Raw genomic sequence first — 12,499 nt, forward strand, 5'->3', positions numbered from 1 at the left:
GATGATATGACACAGTTTTGCAAAAAACATGCACTGTTTTAGGTAGGATTTCCTTTCAATATCAGCATTCAGTCTTCATGAACATAAGTTAAAAGCTGTTTGTAAAAAAGCCTGGGGAAAAACAAAAAGATAGCAGCAAAACAGAACAAAACAAAAACTGTGTTCATACAAAGATAATGGAGTGCCTACCTTAGGGTTTTTAATACCTGCACTTACTTATTCTGAGTCAATCATCAATCACTGCCTAGGTTTTCCTAGCCTAGCACAGGTTTCCACAGAGGATCCTGCTTGTTGATTTCTGTGGAGGCCAATTGTTGATTTCCTCTATCTGTCTACCTGTCTGTCTCTCCACAGCAGCATTCTGCTTTATGATCTTACTTTCAGACAGATCAAAAAAGTTCTTGATTTTCATCTTGTTCAGGTTTTGATGTGTTATAGTGGAGTGACAACTTCCAAGCTCCTTATATGCTGGATCAACAACTGAAGTTTGCAGTCACATTTTTTTTTTTATATTCCCAAACTGGAAGCATTCCAAATATCTGTTGCTAGCTTAATGAGTAGTTAAATTATAGTGTATTCATATAGTGGAATTCATAGTGAAGTTAAATGATTAACTGGATTTATGTGATTTTAGAATAGTTGTACCACAAAAACAGTGAACATAAAGCAGATGCAGAATGATACAAACAAAATGTCATTATCTATGCTTTATGGTACATATGTGTTTAAGTACAAAAATATAACACAAGGGTGTATTCTGGCTTCAGGGGAGCTATTTCTTCAGAAATGTAGGAAAAAACTAAATCAGTGAGGAATAAAACAGGGACTTCAGCTGTTTGTCTAGTACTATACTTCTGAAGAAGAACAAATACTTAAAGAAAATATAGCAAAATTTTAACCCTTGTTAATATGCTGTGGGGCCTTGGAAAGCTGGTTGACTTCCATGTGTTTTGATATAGTAGTATTTGGATAAAATTAACTAATATACCTTTATGTATATCATGTACATGCATATTTCAAAATTTCATAGTAAAAAAGCAAAGAAAATTAATTCTGAAATAATGAAATATTTAAAAATTTTGAATGACCTTGAAAAATATTAGGTTATTACTGTAACAAGTTCTACAATATCCAACTAAAAGTAGATCATATCTATATGTGTTAGCATGCCTTCCTCCAGCCGTCATTTTATTTGAAAAAATTCCAGGAATACTTTTTGTGTGTGATCAATCAATCAAGGATAGAATGGAAAAATAAAGCATTAGTTTTATTTGTTCTAGTCAGAGACTATTTGGGTTCTACACATTTTTCCAGGGAACACAACAATTTTAGTTGAGCCTTTTTTGATTTTTTATCTCCATATTTCAAATAACTCACAAAGAGACTCCTTTTGTGTGTCCCTGGACTAAATTAGAAATCTTTTTAGACTCCTAATGAAATTTACTACTGTTTCTGTTTATTAATGAAATGCCAGAAAGCAGCAGGAGAGTGTTCAGTGGGGACAACAGAGGGGTTGAAATGCCCCTGGAACAGGTTTCTGGTCTACCCTGTCTCCCCTGTCCCCTACTGTGTGTGGTTTCTGATCAGACTGACATCCAGCCCACGGTTTTTAAATCACAAGTGTCTTCCTGGCATATCAGCTTGCTGTGACCTTGCTTGAGAGTGATTTGAAAAACACAGTGCTTTTGAATGATGTGGAAAATACCTTCGGTTTAAGAAAATGCTTGCTTTGTGCTTGGTTGTCAGTAAGACTCAGACTATTAGAGGGGATGAAGTCCTCTGGGCATCATCTTTCTAGCTTTAAATGAAAAGAAATCCACACTGCCATATGAGCTATGAAAGCCTCAGCTTGAAGCCTGAAATTTCTATTGTGAAATAGCATGTCTCTGGGACACGTGCTCTGAGGCTGAAAGGTTCAGATGGCTTCTATAACTATATAAGGAAAAAGTAGGTCTCTGAATCTAAATGGAGGGAAACTGTTGAAGCATGAGTTGCTCTGTGAACTCAAACTCTGGACACAAAATAAGGATAGGGATATTTTAGCAATTCTGGGGCAGGATTTGGGATAAATCAGAACATTGCCCTCTGGGTTAAAATTCTCCATGACTAAGTGAAACAACCCACGCAGTCTCAGGTTTACTTTGTAGAACAAGACGTGCACGGACACATCAGAGCTCACACAGGCAAACACGCACTCAGAAGCCCATCCCATCTCCTTTAGCTGATGCTGCTACCTAACGAGGTTTTCCTTATATAAATGAAACTTAATCAAGCATAATAGTTTGATATTTTACGTGAATTTGCATTCTTTAATAAGTACACCCCATGCATTTTTGCTTTGCTTGATTCATCCATTACTATTAATAATTAATTATGAAGTTTTTATTTCTCTGTAATGCTTTGCTTTTATTCCCTCCCCTCCCCCATTACTAAAGCACCATTTATTCCAGGAAATCAGAATATACAAAGGAGAAAACAATACTTATAACCCTTACCTCCGTTTATGTAAATATTTCAAACACACTCATATGTACACACTCTTAAGCAACCGGGAACATGTTGTATCTTTTCGTGATTTGTATTTTTCTCTTCATAATTTATCATAAACACCTTTTAAAAATATCAGCAGATTAGTACCAAAAGCATCATTCTGGATAACTACTTGCTACTCCACTGTTAGGGATATTTCACAGTGTATTCCAGTGTTGTTGGACAATTATATCATGTCCAATACTCTTGTATTACAAACAGTGTGGTGTTGAATACATATGTGTTGGTAGGAACACGTGTATGTTTTTATTTTCTTTAATTAGTTCCTTTTAATAAACTGTTAAATGTGAAATTTATAGTCCTAAGAGCACCACAGTTCTGAGGACTTTGATATGTTCTGTCAGTCAGACATTAACTCACTGAGTCAGCTGCTACCATGCTCGCTGCTATCATTAAGTTGGCCTCTAACTGAGCTTCGTTTAATAACATTTTCTCTCAAATGTGTTATTGATACAGAGGAAATGAACCCCCAACCTGTTAGATGTCCAGTATGAGTTCATATTTTCTAAAACTGAAGAATGGATGTTAAGGTTAGGAACAGAATATATTTATTAGGGGAAAGAAAGCTTCTGTCTGAGAGAGAGACAGAAGGGGTCCCAAGTGGGTTGCCAAGGACTGTGACTTTCCTAGGGGTCCAAGGTGGGGAAAAAAGGGAAATCACAAAGTGGGCATAAGGTGGGACAAAACTATGATCAATCAATAAGATTACAAGCATAATTGCTCAGGTAAAATTGATTAAATCAGGGTCAAGTAGGGGAGCAAGTCATGCAGCAAGCGGGCATGAATAGAGCACAGGGACTTTTCCTGTAGGGGGTTGGGTTAGTGACTCTTTCTGGCTTTTTCAAGGTGATAGATACCTATTTAGAATATCATTCCCTGATGTTTATCCTTAGGAGGTATGTGGTACATTTGTTTTATCTTTTCTCTTGAAGTCTGGCCCACAGTGGAGGTGTCTGTCTCCCCTACAGTTGCAAAGTATCTCATCATGTACATTGGCTCTTTGAGGGTCTAGCCCTGTCTGACTGCTCATATTTCTGTCTAATTTAGCTGTCTATAACATTATTATTGGAAAATCCACAAAAACATAACACAATAAAATTACCTTTTTGATATTGTGCTCTACTAAGGATCAAACTCAAGGGTACTCTATCACTGAGCTATACCCATAGGTGGTTTTATTTTTATTTTTATTTTGAGACAAGGTTTCATGAAGTTACCCAAATGGGCTTTGAATCTTCCTGCCTTGCTCCTGTAGTAGCAGGGATTCCAGGCATGTGCTACCCCCTCAAATATGTTAAAATTATCCTAATGAAACCAAAAGGATTTTTGTGCCCAGATTCTGCAACTCATTTTGGACACCCAGGAGTAACTCAGAGCCCTTTGCACATATATACAGGTTCAAAGTGACTGAGATGGGCTGAGCTACGGACTTCAAGGGCGAGGAAGTGAGCACTGTTCTGTAGCCAGATCCTTTTAGAGTACAGAAGAGAGTGACGTCCTCCAAATTCCCCATTTGAACTGTACATTCCTTAAAATTTTCCATAAAGTTATTTCTTCTTGAAAGGTAAAGTAAAAGGTCAGTTGGTCTTAGGTTCTTCATAGGCATTTTCAATGAAATATTGTGATGATGTCCTTTTGAATCAATATTTGGAATCAATCTAATAAATAAATTAAAGGCTAAATAGTGACTGGAATGATTTAAAATGTGTCATGATTCTTAAATAATATTGTATCAGCTAGTTAGTCATGGTTTAAGAAGGTTTTGTTTCTAACTGTAGTTGGGTTTTGCTCAGCTTAGTAAGGTTATAATCCAATAAACATGATTAATTAAGTAAGTCAATACTTACTGGGGGCCTCCTCTGCCATTTGGATGGTGGGAGGACGTAAGGGAAGGGGTTTTGAGTCTCTGCAGCTAAGCTTACGATGGAAGAAAAGCGGCCAGTCAACATCTCTGGCTGCCAGATACTGGCACATCATGTTCGTCAATATTTGAGCTTCAGTCCCAGCCTACTCTTGCTTTGATAGTTTCACATTTCTGCTATTTAGATTGATGACTTTAAAGATTATTGACTGTAACCCATTGTCTAATCTATATTTGCCATCAGGGCTCAGTACCTAAATATACATAAATATAGTTGAAATAAAGTTTTCATGAAAAATGTTCCTCATTACTTCAGGTTACACATGGATAGTTTCTATTTCATTGTAATTTGTTGCATTTTATTTAAGAAATGTAGTGTATCTCCCCAAAGTGGTTTTATCGCTCATTAATGTGTCATGAGCTTCAGTTGAAAAACACTGATTTAGAGGACCCTTATGATCAAACTTCTTCCTCTGATGCTCCCTTGAAATTGAGCCTGGCATTGGGCCCAGCCCAAGCCAGTCAGGGTCTAGCAATTATTAATACCCCATTTTTATCAGCCATTCGGCTTGATGAAAGAATGCCCAGACAGAGACTATTTTGACCCTGGGCCACAAATGGGAAAAGGAGATGATGTATAATTCATGCTACATCCTTCTTTGCTCATAAAGATATGCTTATTAGTTTACTTTCTACTGTAAGGTGATTAGCATAAAAAGTGGTCAATTTGGCATCCAGGTAAGACAATGAAAGCAAATCCTTTGCATTACTGCAAGGGAGAAGAGGTAGAGTTAGACAAGAGAATGTTAGTCCAAGAAGGCAAGGAGAAGAAGAACCCTAGGCATCAAGAAAAAGGTGAATGCGACCTGGCCTGGTGGTGCACGCCTATAATGCCAGTACTGGGTAGGCTGAGGCAGGAGGGTTGTTGTGAGTTCAAGACCAGCCTGGCTACAGAATGAGCTCATGGCCAGGCTGACCTGCATAGCAAGATCCTGTCTCAAAAACGATAAAAAAGAAAAAAGAAAGAAAAAGGAAAAAGTTGACCGGAAAGCTAAAAAACATTGAAAGGGAGAAAGACACACACAGAGAAAAATGTAGAAAGTAGTCTGCAAGTCTGCGACACCGACCTCAGCTCCCTATGGAGAGGGGAAGCTGACTGCAAGCACAGGAAAGCCTGGAGGAGGCCGGTGGTGCCCGCCATGGGAACGGACGGGCTGCCCCACCTGCCGGGAAACTCACAGCTAGGCAAGCTGCAAATCCAGCGGGAGGAGTTGTTCCGGAGGCGAGCCTGCCTGCTTCACAGGCTAGCTTTGGAGCTTTGGAGAAGGAACCCACTGTGGTGTTACCAGATTCTGGGGCAGGACTCTTCTCCAGGTTCTTGGTGTCCTGAACTAAGAATTGGACAAGACACGTGAGAACAGGTAGCAAGGTTGCACGTTTACTAGAGGTAGGAGAAGAGCACACTCCGCAGAGCGAGAGTGGGCTGCTGAGAGAGTTCACGGTGGCCACCAGGCTGAGGCTGACGGCGGGGCTTTTGCGCCTGTCATTGTGGAGTCTGATGTCAGATCTAGGCGCTCTTATCAAAAACCTGCTTGATTTCCCACCGGAAGAAGTGAAGACCGCACTTCCTCACTGTTCCCAGGTTCAGGGCTTTGAAACTGTTCTGTGCGTGTGTCCTGGGTCTCTGTGATTGACAGGGCTTGCTCACTTATCCAGCCAGTTTGCCTTGCACTAACTCCCTCTGAGGCATGCTCCATGGCGCAGAGTACTGTAGCCAGGAGCCCTCTTGAGAGGGAACTTTATTTTATGAAAAAATAAAACAAAATTTCATAGCAAAACAAGAGAATACCCATAGTTAATATGCTGTGTAACCTTATCTTCAAAGTAGTTACTCAAAGTATAAGACATAAACCTATAAGGTTCTTACAAGAAAGAGATAGTCACACAAAAGTATTTGAAATGAACTAAGATAAACTAGTAATATATATGGAACAAATTAGAGTATATATTGAATTATTTTTGAAACAATGGAATACACAATTTGGGGAAGTATTTGAACTCCCCCCTACATCCTATTTATCTCTCTTCTATTTTGCTTTTTTGTGTACACACACACACACACACACACACACACACATTGCATTTCTCACATAAGAGACAGTGATAGCTGAGTTTGTATGTCTGACTTCATTTCACATTATGTTTGCAAGTTCTGTTCATTTACCTATAAATACCTGAGTTTTATCTTTCTTTTTGGCAGTGTAGTACTCCATTGCATATAAATTCCATATTTTCCTTATGCATACATCTCTTGATGAGCACATATGCTGTATGTAGCTATTATGAACTGTGCTGCTATAAACATGGGTATGTATGTATCATTGTGATATGTTGCTTTTAACCTTTTGAGAAGATACCTAGGAGTGGAATACATGGGTCAAATGAAATTTCTACATTTAGCTTTTGGAGTAAACTCCACACTGATTTTCTTAGTGGTTTTGTTAGTTACATTCCCACCCATAATATAGAAGCATCCTCCCCCCCCCCACATCCTCAACAGCATTTGTTAGGATTAGATTTTTTGATAACAGCAATTTTTTCTAGGGTAAGATGCTATCTCAGTGTAGTCTCAGTTTGCATTTGTCTGATGACTACTGATGAGGAGCATTCTTTTCAAGGATCTAGTGGCCATTTGTACTTCTTTATCTGAGAAGTGTTTATTTATTTCAGTAACCCATATTTTGATTGGGTCATTTATTTTTGGGGGGAGGGCTATTTTTTAAAACTTCTTTATATATCCTTGATGCTAATCTTCTGTTCATGGCATACCTGGCAAAGTTTTTTCCCATTCTGTATATTCTTTCTTCACTTTGTTGGTTGTTGCTTTTGCTGTACAGAAGCTTTTTAGTTTGATGTGATCCCATTCACTGAGTCTTTATCTTATTTCTTGTGCCATTAGTGTTCTGTCCAGAAAGTCCTTGCCTATGTTTATATCTTCAAGAGTTGTACCTATTTATCTTTTACTAGTTTAAGTGTTTGTTTTAATATTTAAATTTTATCCATTTTGATTTTAGTTTAGTACATGGTGAGATATATGGGTCTAGACTCAATATCCAGTTTTCTGAGCATCGTTTATTAAAGAGGCTATTTTCTCTGCAGTGTATGTTTTTGAATTTTTGTTTAAGATTGAATGGCTGTATGCACCTGCTTCTTCTATCCTGCTCTATTGATCCACAGGCTGTTTTTGAGCCAGTTTCATGCTATTTTAATTACTGTAGCTTTATAGTATAACTTCGAGTCTGGGATTTTGATGCTACTTGTTTTATTTTTGTTACCCTGGATTTCTTTTGTTATTCTGGACCTCTTCTGATTTCATATAAATTTTAAGATTGTTTTCTCCAGGTTTGTGAGAAATGACTTTGGCATTTTGATTGGGATTGCATTAAAACTGTAAATAAAAACATTTTGATTATGTTCATTCTGCCTTCCAGGAAGAGTGGATATCTTGCCATTTATTATGGCCTTCTTGATTTTCTTTTCAAAAGTGATATGGTTTTCATTGTAGAGGTAGATGGTAGATGTAATTTTCACTATCTTATTAGGTTAATACCTACTTAATTTTTTTGATGCTATTGTGAATGGTATTGTTTATCTAATTGCTTTTTCAGCGAATTCATTATTAGTGTATAGGAATGGTGTTGATTTATGTATGTTTATTTTGTGTCCTCCTACACTGTTGAAATTGGTTGTCAATTTTAGATTTTGCTGGAATTTTTTGGGTCTTATAAGCAAAGGATCATGACAGCTGCAAATAATATTTTGACTTTGTTCTTTCCTATACACATCCCTTTTATTTATTTATTTTTTTCGTAATTGCTCTAGCTAAAATTTTCAAGACAAAGACAGGAATGGTGATAATAGACATTCTTGTTTTGTTCCTGATTTTAGTTTGGAGGCTTTCAGTTTTACACTTTTTATTATGATGATGGCAGTCATCTAACCCTAGATAGCTTGTATTATGTTGAGAGGAGGACCTTCTATCCTTACTTTCTTCAGATTTTTAAAAATCATGAATGGATGTTGGATTTTGTCAAAGGATTTTTCTGCATCTACTGAGATGATCATGTGATTTTTGTCCCTTCTGTGTATGTGATGAATTACATTTATTAATTTGCATATGCTGAACCATCCTTGCATTTCCTGGATGAAGCCTGCTTGGTCATGGCATATGATCATTTTGGTGAGTTGTTGAATTGCTTGCTAGTATCTTGTGAGGGTTTTTTTTTTCATCTATGTTCATTAGCAAAATTTGCCTATAGTTCTCTTTTTTGGTTGGATCCTTGTCTGGTTTTGGCATTAGGATAATGTTACTTTTGGAAAATAATTTTGGAAATACTCTTTCCCTTTTAATTTCATTTAAGTTTGAAGATCATTGGTATTAGGGCTTCTCTGAGATTCTTGTAGAATTTGACTGTGGATTCATCAGGTCCTTAGATTTTCTTAGCTGGTAGTCTTTTTAAATTACTGCTTTAGTCTCATGGCTTGCTTTTCTGATGGATTGTTCAAGCTTTTTATGACTTATTGTTTCAGTTTTGGTATATTGTGTATTTCTAGAAATCTCTCCATTTCTTCTGAATGCTCTAGTATTTTAGCATATCCATTTGTAAAGTAGTTGCTGATCATTATCTAGATTTTGGTAGTATCTATTATGAGTTCAGCTTTTACCTAATTGCATTAATTTGTGTCTTTCCCTTCATTTAATGGTAAGATTAGCTAAGGGTTTGCCTATTTTATTTATTCTTTCAAAGAACCAGCTCTTTAATTCATTGATTTTTTTAGTCTCCATTTCATTGATTTCTTCTCTGATCTTTATAACTTCCTTTCCTATAGAAGTTCTTGGTTTGGATTCCTTGTTTTTCTAAGATACATGATTAGGGTATATACATCTTGAGATACATGATTAGGCTATATACCTGGGTCATTCTATTTTTCTGATGTGGTCATTCACCACTATAAATTTCCCTTGTAGAACTGCATTCATTGTATCCCATAAATTCTGACATGTTGTAGTAGCTTTATCTTTTAATTCTATAAACTATCTTATTTGTTCTTTAATTTCTTCTGTGACCCATTGACTATTCAGTAGTGTCTTGTATAATATGTGTATTTGCATAATTTCTATGGCTTATTTTGCTATTGATTTTTAATTTAATTGCACTGAGATATGATAATGTGCATGGTAAAAATTTGAGTATTTTGCACTTATTTTAGTCACGTTTTACTAGCTAATACTGTGGTACCTCAGTTCACAAACTTAATTTGTTCCACAGTTCTGGAAAAATAGCCACATTTTGATGTTCATGGGAGCCACTACTGTATTTCCTTGTCTATGTTGGTAACTTCAGTAACAACAGTGGTACCAAGTATCAACTGGGTATTGTCAAACCATAGGAACCACTCATGAAAACTCTTTACCAAAACAAAGATGACTCTTATTTTAATGAATACAATTAGGCCCCCCTTATATTGACCTGGAGTAATTCAGAGCACTTGTTTCCTTTCACTGTTGGTGGAACTGTTAGAGCTTAAACAACACTTGACTACTTGCCTTCTTATTCAGAACTATAGCTGATGATTACTTCCACCCACCCTGTTCTCCCACAATAGAATACAGGCCCATGATCTTCCTGGTCTGAGTCCAGGACTCCCAGTGGATCCCAGCAGATCTCTGTTTAGTTCTCACTCTCCCCAAGACTATCTCCCCAGGTTTCCTCTCACCCAGTCTTTGTAGAAAGTCTTTCCTCTCACTTCAGTCATGAAACAAGACTCTTCTCTTGGGTGTTGGTCTCTTCTTCAATCAGGTTGGTCTGTTGGTTTTCAAATCCGCTGCCCTGTGTTTTGGAGAACCTAGAACTGGGGACAGGATGGGCTGGATGGGTACCTCCGGGTACTTCCTTGTTCCTCCAGTGTCTGGCACAGGTCCCCAGCAAGCCATAGGCACTGGCCCAGGGTGTCTTTTCATGTAATACAATTTTTAAAATTTAAATATTCACTGTAGTTTTCTTTTAAAAATTTTTTTATTGGTACACACCTATAGTGAAAAATGAATATATTCACAATGTGGCAGTGGTACATGTACATAATGCATCTTAGTTTTTTTTTGATCATCTTTTTCTCTCCCCCTGCCCCACACCTCTTGGAGATATATATCTGTAGCAAGGATCACATTCTTTGTAGGGATTCAGTTCATCTACACAGCCCTTCACAACCCCCCTTTCATTTCCTTCCCTTCCCATCGCTGTTTCTCTTGGTTCCTTTCCCATATGCCAAAAATCTGTCTCAGTATTTCCTACTGTTTGTCTTTTATTTTGCACTTTATTTATATATTGGGATTCTCATATAACAGAAAGCATGCAGCAAGCTCGTAGATGTGATTTAATTCACTTAACACTATGGTCTGAAAGCACATCCATTTTCCTGCATGTAGCTCACATTTATCCTTCTTTGCAGCAGAGTAGTACTCCATTGTTGTATAAATGCCACATTTTCTTTCCCCATTCATCTGTAGGTGGACATTTAGGCTGCTTCCATATAAGTTTTGCTGCCATAATCATGGGTTTGAATTTGGAAAGCCCGTTTTTCCATCACCATTTGTTAAAGAGGCTACCTTTCCTACAGCAAAAATATTTGACCTCTTTGTCAGAGATAAGATAGCTGAGTGTTCTTGGAGTTGTTTCTGCATTCTCTATTCTGTTCCATTGATCTACAGGTGAGGTATTTTCCCCCCAAGACCATTCTGTTTTTACCACTCTAGTTTTGTAGTATAACTTGAAGTCCAGGATTTTGTAGGTCCCATAATGTTCTACAGGCTTGGTAATGTTGTACAGGTACTTTTGTATAATTTTAGGAACTAACAAGACTCATTGATTATTCAAGAGGATATTGTTTAATTTCCATATGCTTGCATATTTTTTGTGGTTTCTTTTGCCATTGATTTCTAGTTTCATTCCAGTATGATCTGATACTATGTGTGACATGATTTTGATTTTTTTGTATTTATTTAAGCATGCTTTACTGGCTAGAACATGGTCTATTTTGGAGAGCATCCCATGTGCTGCTGAGAAGAATGTGTATTCTGCTATTGTTGGGTTCTTCTGAAAATATACCTGAGCATTACTAATGTCACAAATGTAACCTGGTTGATGATTTACAGACATAATTCACTAACAGCAACAATTTTGCAGCCCCAGTAATATCAAGCAAATCAGCTCCAGTAGTATCATCTGAGAGAAACTGGACATTGACATACCATAAAGACCAAGTATATACCACCCTCATCCCTAAAGAAGGAATCCAGAATTATAGTATAAACATCAAGACAACCCAGGCATTGACCCACAGTTAATATGTACTAAATGAGAAAGCTATATCTCTGCTCATATTAGAGAAGAATTCAACAGTAACTTTATAGAGTTAGCGATCTATAGACCATTAAAGCTTTATGGTAATGCTATTAAAGGTATATGAGGTTAGGAACAGGGGAATCCAAGAAGAAAAATTTAAAACTTCAAACCACACAATATAAAAAGGAGGAGAGAGAACTGGAGCAAAGAATTGTATTGGGTAACAGAAAAAAAAAATGATGCTGTCTTGGTTACTTTTCTCTCATTGCTGAGACAAAATACCCAACGCCCAAAATGAAGGAAGGAAAGGTTTATTTAGCTTACAGTTTGTGGAGGTTTCAGTCCATACTTGGCTGGCTCCTAGGCAGAAGGTAGCAAACCAACAAGAGCAAAGGGGGGAATGGCAGCCGAACAGCAAACAGCCAGAGCAAATGGGAGGAATGGCGGCAAGCAGCTTCTTTCCCTGCCTTACTTTGTAAACAGGCTACCCCCACCTAAGGGGCCTGTAGCTCTCACATAATCTCCATGCCCTCCTCTTCCACAGGCTCAGGATGTATACAAAGTAAGTATCCTGGCTTCCTGCTGAGTCACTTAGCCAAACCTCTAGACTCCCCAAGTTGACACAATATATCAACCATAACAGATGCAAAACAGATAATTAAAAAGAGAGAAAAATGAAATTATA

The sequence above is a fragment of the Chinchilla lanigera genome, unplaced genomic scaffold, assembly GCF_000276665.1.
Source record: "Chinchilla lanigera isolate Chin_1 unplaced genomic scaffold, ChiLan1.0 scaffold00073, whole genome shotgun sequence".
Lineage (NCBI taxonomy): Eukaryota > Metazoa > Chordata > Mammalia > Rodentia > Chinchillidae > Chinchilla > Chinchilla lanigera.